An 8,322-nucleotide genomic window follows, 5' to 3' on the forward strand; every position below is an offset into this window, starting at 1 on the left:
CCTTCCTTCCTTCCTTCCTTCCTTCCTTTCTTTTTCTTTCTTTCTTTCTTTCTTTCTTTCTTTCTTTCTTTCTTTCTTTCTTTCTTTCTTTCTTTCTCCTTCCTTCTGACAGGGTCTTCCTTTATAGCTCAGGCTAGCCTCAAACTCGTGGTGGCCTCCCACACGCAGGGGTCCCAGTTGTGTGCCACTATATCCGGCTTCCCTTGGACTCCTTACTGATTTGTGCTCTCTCTGCTTCAGGGTACTGGTCTCTATGGCTGCTGGTTGAATGAAATGGATGTACCTCTGGTCCAGAACTTTTTCATTTGCTGTCTCCTCAAACACATCCCTTGTTCCTCTCTCTCCATAAGGTAATGATTCCAGTTTCACCTTGATGATTTTATCCAAAGTGGAAACTTTCTCTGTATCTCCCAAACTCGCTTTATAATTCACTCTGTTCCATGTATTTATTTATTTATTTTTATATTTTGCTCACCTAAATTACACTTTTTTAAAAAAAAATATAAAAACTTATCCATTACCCTAAAGTAGAATGGAACAACTATAAGGGAAGAATTCTGTTTTGTCCAATTATATGTTGCTAATATTTAGGACAGATGCTGGCACATAGTAGGCATTCAATTTATGTTTTGTTTTCTGAATATTTTGAGAACAATACATGATACTTCCTTACCATAAATTAAATGTCATAATTCATTATCATTTGACTCAAGGAGAAGGAAGGGATGTGTGTGTGCAAGGGAGGGGGAGTTTGTGGCTTGCAGAAGCTCTGTGTAGCCTCCAGGTTGAACTCAGTTCTTCCTGATCACCAGAGTGGGCTCCATCATCCTTTCTCAATCAAGCCTGTCTGCCTGAACACATCTTTTTCTAGTACTGAGACTATTTTATCATTCTGTCAAAAACCATTTAAAATTACAAAACAAGACTGTATTTCTTTAACTCTGACCTTACAAGACTCTCAGTTTTATAACTGTTTAGAGAAAATGTGGAAAGGTTGACTAGTCTGCTGGCCCTGGTCATTTTATTACTCATCTCTATAAAGAGGTTTAAAAGCACATATTAAAAAGTTTCCATCTCTTTTGTCTCTTACTTTTCTTCTCATCTTCCTTTCTTGGGTTTCAAAGGGGCCAAAGCAAGGCCTTGTGAGTCTGGAGGAAATGCATGAGACAAAGCTGGGCCAGAGCTAGCCTCAGTCCTCCGGTCCTGACTTCAGAGTTCCTGTCCAAATGACTGCCCTGTGTAGGAGCCAGCACATGAGTGCTTGTCATCACCAAGCCCTCCACCTGCTGTTCTGCCCAGCTGTCTTGTGTGGCCCTTTGCTCGTTTGTATTTTCCCAGATCTCTTTATTCACATCCAGCTAGAGTGAGGCAAAGATGGAGGGTCTAGATTCTGAGAACATGTGGTGCTGAGGGGATGCCTCTGGGTGAGGGGTGGAGAACTGGGATGGCAGGTAGCTTTCCAGAAAACCTGATATTCTAAGAATGACATCACCCATTTCTGGTACCGAGGCAAGGGCTGACCTTGAGGAATGTTTAAATGTGTTTTTAGACATAGAGGTCGTTTTGAGGGCTCCATGTTGGAAAGCATTTGCCCTCAGCTGCATCCCCAAATGAGACAGTCTATAAAAATTTACGTCACCTGTTGGGGACCTCAGAACTGCCAAGTTTTGTACTCTCCTGAGTCCCCCAGAGTATTGCATGTTTGTGGCATCTAAACTCTTCATCATCTTGTGTCTTGATTATTTAGCATTCGTTAGAGACAAATGCATGTTAGAAATTTAGTAGAGATTTCTGTGCAATTTTGTTAGGCACGGGCTGACTTGTTTGGTGTTCCTAAATATAGCCAGCAAACATGCTAAAATGCAAACTGCTTTATTATGACCCAGGCCTCACAGGGTCTCTCTCTATCAGGACTACTTAAAAAATATGCCTGTCACCTCTGTCCCTTTATATACATCTATTTAAGAACCTCTACCGATTTGTTCTTTATAACTTGTTCTACCATGATTCAAGAGAAGCAACAGTAATGACATGCTTAGAATCAAAAAATTGTAGCGTGTTTGAGCTCCAGAGGATGTTGGAGAATGCCAATCACTTATCCTCCAGAAGGGGAAAGCGGGGTGAAGAGGGGCAGTGACTCATTCAAGTTCCACACTGATTCTCTGGCAGGGTTAAACATTTGAAGCTGCTTTTCCTAATCTCCCGTAAGTGTTCTTGTCGTCAGAGAGAGTGAAAATGAAAATTACCACAAACCCAGGAGCAACAGCAGCCACCAGAACAAGGATGACAAACTGATCAAAGTATACTGTGTGGGTGGGAAAACCAAGCACAAAGTATTCCCGAGATTTCCATTGCATGAGACAGAATGACCCAGTTCATATGTTGGCATTGTGTTTCTTTAAAATGCTTCTGGTCATGTGTGTGGATGTGTGCATGTGGTCCCATGTCCGTGCCACAGTGCCTGTGTGGCAGTCAGAGGACAACTTTGTAGAGTTAGTTCTCTCCTTCCACGTGTGATCTTAGGATAGATGTCAGGTAGAAACCACCACCTGCCTACAAAAGGAAAGCCAGAGTATTTTGTTTTGCTTCTCTGGATGTTATTGTTGCTGTTGTGTTTTCAGTGTTTATATCATGTGTGTGTCTGTGTCCTGACAGAGATGTTAGCTTACTGACTGACTCGGTAGTGGTGTTACCCATTACATTAGACGGGTTAAGAACAGAGCAAGGTTCACCAGTACTGCAAAAATGTACAGACATGTTGTCTTGACAGCGGGTTGTTGCTTTTCACACTAGAAGAGGAGGGCTACTAGCTGGCAGAAAGCCAGGCCAAGCAAGTTAAAAAGAGTACAGTGGTTTTTCAAGACACACAACCTTCATTAAGTCACAAATTTGGCATACATGTAGCAAAAAAAAAAAAAAAACCCAAAAAACAAAAAATCAAAACAACAAAAAACCCCCCAAAACTCTCAAAGAATAGCCAGACATCAAGGTGGGAGTTTTGGGGGTCAGACAGAAGATTAAAATGCACTGTGCTAAGTACAGTTTAGCTTAACCTCAGGGAACCAGCATGGTCTTGGAGAGACACCGAGGTTTGGAACATTACTAGAATTTTGGCAACCGAGAAAAGGGCAGCCATGTGGATGAGAGGACAGAGGGTGAGGTCAGCAGGGCAGCACACTGACTGCTCGGTGGCGGTTGCAACACCCAACACCCTCTTGATTTGCTTTCCTGGCTGGCAAGGAAGGAATCTAAAGTCCTACTCTGTGTTCAAGATGAGTGACTTAGGAAGGGCTCCCAACAGTCTTGCTGTGTGTAGGGCTGACGAGGTTCCTGGAAGGTAAGACTTTCTTTCAGCTTTCAGTACTCACACAATGACTGTCTTGGGCAAACAGACCCAGACGGCTAGACAAGGTATCGTTATGTGGGGATCCCAGCTGAATCGAGGGCCTGTCTGATTGGTTTTGTTTTATTTTCCTGTTGGATAACAGACGAACATGTTAAAAATGGGATATGAGAAAGGAGGAAGGAGAAGCATGGCATTTGTAGACTGAAAAATGATGTATTTGGTAACAGATATGTTCATACTGTGGAAAAGGACTTCAGACATTGAGGACCAGGAAAGGACCCAGGAGAACATACAGTAGGTTCTCCAGTATAAAAACCAGGGAGAGATGGCATCTATCTATCTATCTATCTATCTATCTATCTATCTATCTATCTATCTATCTATCTACTTACCTATCACTTGTCTGTCTGACTGTATATCTATCACTTGTCTGTCTGTCTATCATTTATCTGCCTATATTTGTCTGTCTGTCTATCAATTGTCTGTATATCTATCACTTGTCTGTCTATCATTTATCTGTCTATATTTGTCTGTCTGTCTATTTATCATTTATCTATCTATCTATCTATCTATCTATCTATCTATCTATCTATCATCTATCATCTGTCTCCTATCATCTATATTCTATCATATCTATCTATCATCTATCTATCTATCATCTATCATTTGCCTATCTATCTATCTATCATCTATCTATCTATCTATCTATCTATCTATCTATCTATCTATCTATCATCTATTATTTTTCTTCTATCATCTATTTATCATATCTATCATTTATTATACCTTTTTATGTATCATCTATCATCTGTTGCATATCATCTATCTTCTATTTATCTATTGATCTATCATTTATCTATCATATCTATCATCATTGTATATCTTCTATCTATCTATCTATCTATCTATCTATCTATCTATCTATCCATCCATCCATCTATATCTATCTATGTGTCTGTATATCTATCATTTATCTGTCTATCACCTTCATGATTGATATAGCTATGATCTATAGAAGGTATCAATCTGGAGCAATAATGTTGGAAATTTATGGAAGAAATGGAACAGGAAAAATTTTTAATCGAATTTCTATAAAAAGGTGTTAGCAGTTCATTAATTCTGATAGAAATGATCATGTGATTGGATTCATTAAAATTAAATTTCCTACCATTTAAAGATATTCATTAGTCACAGTGATAATCACTGAAGATGGAATTAGGTTATTTCCTCTAAAAATTGTGTTATATTAACCTATTCAAACTGCTTGCTGCATGTTTTAAAGATTAATCTTCTTTCTAGGGAATGATTGCACAAACCGATATCTCAGTATTCAGGGGTGGAGTTAGGAGGATCAAAAGTTCAAGCTTAGATTCAGCTACCTAGTAAGTTTGAAGTAAGCCTGGGCTATGTGAAAGCATGTCTTAAAAGAAAACAATTAATCTTCCAGGGTGTAGTGGCATATGCTTATCAACCTAGCAAGCAGAGGCTAGAGGAGCAAGAGTTTCAACCTTGACTGTATTATCCAATGAGGCTCTGCCCATAAAATAAAATAAGATAAGATAAGATAAAAATAAAATAAAGGCGGGTTCATTTTGAGAGCAAAGGCTGTTTGTAGACACAGTCGCTTGAAGTGACTGTGTTAGCAAAACAAACTTTACCTAACTCTTTCTCTGACTTCAAATCAATTAGAATATCACTGTGCCATAGAAATATGTCAGCCACTTGTCATTTAGATTGTCTTGGTGACTACATTTTATAAAAGTAAAAAAGAGAGAGATAATAATAAATTGATCTTTATAATATATTTTACTCGAAAAGCACAGTTAAAGCATCACAATTTTAACTTGTAGTCATCATAAAATGATTGAGAATATCACTTCTTTTTTGCTTTGTACTGTCAGTAATTCCGTTTCCCAAGTCAAATGCAAAGTGTTTATTAGAAATGTCTGACTTCAATGGAGATTTTTAAAAGTTAGGAAATTTGAAAAAGTAAATTAAAATATTGGAATTATTAGAAGCATATTTTAGTTTTTAAGTATTGTCTTGCATAACAGCTTGAAATCTCAGATTTACTTTAATAGCAGAACCTAAAGAGTTATGTACAGAAACTTGTAGTGACTTATTCAAGGGTTGGCACAGAAGGAAACTAGGTACCCGAGTATTGTAAGCCTTGTAATTAGTGTTTAATGGAAAGAAGAACACAGCAGGTGTCTCTTCATAAGTACATACACACATATATGAATAAATATATATGTACATGTAATGTACATACATATGTAATATGTATACACACGACATATATGTCTATATATCTGAATATGTATATACACGTCAGATATATATCTGGTTATATGTGTATCTGATCAAGTGTTATTTACATCTGAAATGTTTGCTATGGCAATTAGCAGATACAATCTTACAAATTCTGCTATATTGATAAGCTGTTTTGTACCTTGAGTAGCAATGCAAGACATAGATAGATCTCACGATAGTACTGCTCTGACATCAGAACCGGAACGTGGTAGCCGACATCCTTTAATTATTGAACACCAATTCCAAGCTAAATTTTTATCACAGGAAAATGGTCTGTGCTCAGAAAAGGTCAACATAGTCTCCTAATCATGGTTTTGATTTACTTAACAAATAAAAATTCTATGGCGGCTTTATTATTGATTGGGTTGAAAAGTGGTCTAATCAACTAAACTATTAGGCTTAAGAATAACACAGACATGGCCAGACAACCCATATTTTAAGCACTTGCTGGCTACAGGTGGTTGGTGTATGTGAAATGGGATAGCAAGGACATAGGATCCATTAGGTTTAAGATTTTGAAGTCAGTTTTAGTTCCTCCGGAGGCTTGCCACTTCCTCTCCCTGCCCTCCCCACCTCCCACCCTTTTCCTACAGACGTTAGTTTGGTCTTTTTCCTGTAGGTGGCAGCACTTTCTTCTTGAAGGTATGGGTCCTTTCCCCTTAGATTCCTGCAGTTTTCATAGAAAGGATTATATTCTCTAGAAAATTCTTTGGAAGCATAAGTCGGAATATTCTCAGTTCTTTTGTTGTTCTGCCCACTGCTTCAGGAAACAATCCGTTTGCCTCCTACCCCGAGAGGTGCTCACCGCTTGCTGGGTGTAGAGCGAGGTAGAAGAGAAGTCAGGGGTTCAACCTAAAACCCCTTAGCATTTCCGTGATCTCTCCTGGGCAACCCCTCCCCCAGAGATCAGACTGGACAGAGGAAGCTTCTGTCTCCCATGCAGAGACAATATTATCCTATATTTTCACTTTCCACTCGATTTTGTAACTCGGTTTTCAGAGTTCCACATCAGACATTAAGGGAACCTAATATAATATTTTTAAAATTCGCTTCTTTGCATTTAGAAATACCCTTCCCCATCACGTTGGCGATAAGATTAAGAGACCATTATGTAAGAAATAAAGCACCAAGGAAAGAGATGTTGAAATTCAGTTGGGTTTCCCTAGGACTGGCACACATGCATGCTTACCACACGAGTCCTGTGTGGAACCCAGCAAACTGTTTGCCGACGTCACGATTCCCTTTGACTGACAGTTTTAAATTACAGGCTCCCTTTTCGGTAATTTTTCCTCATTCTGTTCCCCCAGCACAGCCTCAATGCTCTATTTGAATTTTAATCATAATTTTTCTTAGTTTAGCTTCATGCCAACATTGTACTGTACCTGGCATAATGAGTTTAAAGTGCTATGCTTTTGACTCAAGGAGAAAAAAAAAATCAATGTTTTCTTAATATATTCTTTAATTCTTTTAAGCTCGAGTGTACGAGATGGACTGTTAATGGCTTACAGCAGAGAGAAAAGATGGGGAAAGGGGAGCTGCCCATCCAAGCTTGCACATGCCGAGAGCTCTATTAGGACTGTTACCATATATTTGCTTATATTAACTTTTACAAACCACAGAGCACTTTCTAAAATGAAGAAACTGGTCTAAGAGCGAAGCCATCCTTGTCATCTTGTAAATGACAGATTTGGCAGAGAAAACTCTGCTGAAGTCCTTTGATGGCTCCTGCTTTCAGTGGCCACTCCTGACAAGGACTCATTGTCTATGAAGGCACTGGAGAACAGAAAATATGGTGTCTCATTTCCATAATCTCCCGAGCGAGCGCCATTCGAAAGGGCCATGCGTCCTTCTGCTTTCTTACCTGTGTTCATCTCCAAAATGTAGGAATCACTCAAAAATGTACTTTCATTTTTCTCTTTATTCTTAATAATCATATTCACCTTCCCATACACACAGTGTTCCATTTTACAACTTTCTTCTCTCCATTCATGAGGGTAGGACAACTACAGAATAAAGAACTCTATAAACCTCAGCTTAAGACCAAGTTTATTCTTCTGTCATAGAAATTCTAGTGCAAATATTCCCCACCTGCTTTCCCAACTGACTCTTTATGCTGGGTGACTCAGGGGACCACACCCCTCATCTGGACTTAGTTTATGTCTTGGACCATTTGGACTGTCATGGGAAGCTTGTGAATGTCTTCCCAGAGTGGTGTTCCTAACTGAAGAAGAAGACCAGGATATAATGTTAACTTCAAATTAGTGGTAAGTAAATATATTTCAAGGAAGGATCAACAAGTATGCGTGATTTGAAAGACAAGCAAGGGGGAGACAGCTCCTGGATACATTCTTGTAGTTATCACTTATGTTCATCAGTCAAAGCGATGCCAAATTCCAGTTAAAAGTTAGGAAAAATGAAGACAGTTTTTTTCCTTATCCAAAGTTCATGAGACTCCCTGAACTGTACAGGCCCAAAAGTCCAGTTATTGATTATAGAGTGACTAAAACTTTCTTACAAAGGCCTCAACTGGGTCTTATACAAGGAGTCAAATGATAAGCCCTGTGGAAAAATAGACTTTTTTTTTATTAGATATTTTCTTTATTTTCATTTCAAATGTTATCCCCTTTCCTGGTTTCCCCTCCGAAAACCCCCTATCTCTTCCC

The 8,322-nt window shown here is 38.8% G+C and overlaps 1 protein-coding gene across 7 annotated transcripts in view; it reads left to right on the top strand.

Moving 5' to 3' along the window:
* Positions 1-8,322, top strand: part of Esr1 (estrogen receptor 1) — a 366,602-nt gene that overhangs the window by 58,949 nt on the left and 299,331 nt on the right. For 3 of the 7 annotated variants that reach the window (XM_021173937.2, XM_029482533.1, XM_021173934.2), the window contains exon 2: positions 241-350. The exons of 2 other annotated variants lie outside the window; for them this stretch is intronic. The gene's annotated coding sequence lies outside the window, so the exon portion shown is untranslated. Of the gene's footprint in view, positions 1-240; positions 351-3,249; positions 3,338-8,322 lie in introns of those variants that run through there. 2 more of the 7 variants (XM_029482534.1, XM_021173936.2) reach the window with 1 other exon arrangement.

The sequence above is a fragment of the Mus caroli genome, chromosome 10 (genome assembly GCF_900094665.2).
Source record: "Mus caroli chromosome 10, CAROLI_EIJ_v1.1, whole genome shotgun sequence".
NCBI lineage: Eukaryota > Metazoa > Chordata > Mammalia > Rodentia > Muridae > Mus > Mus caroli.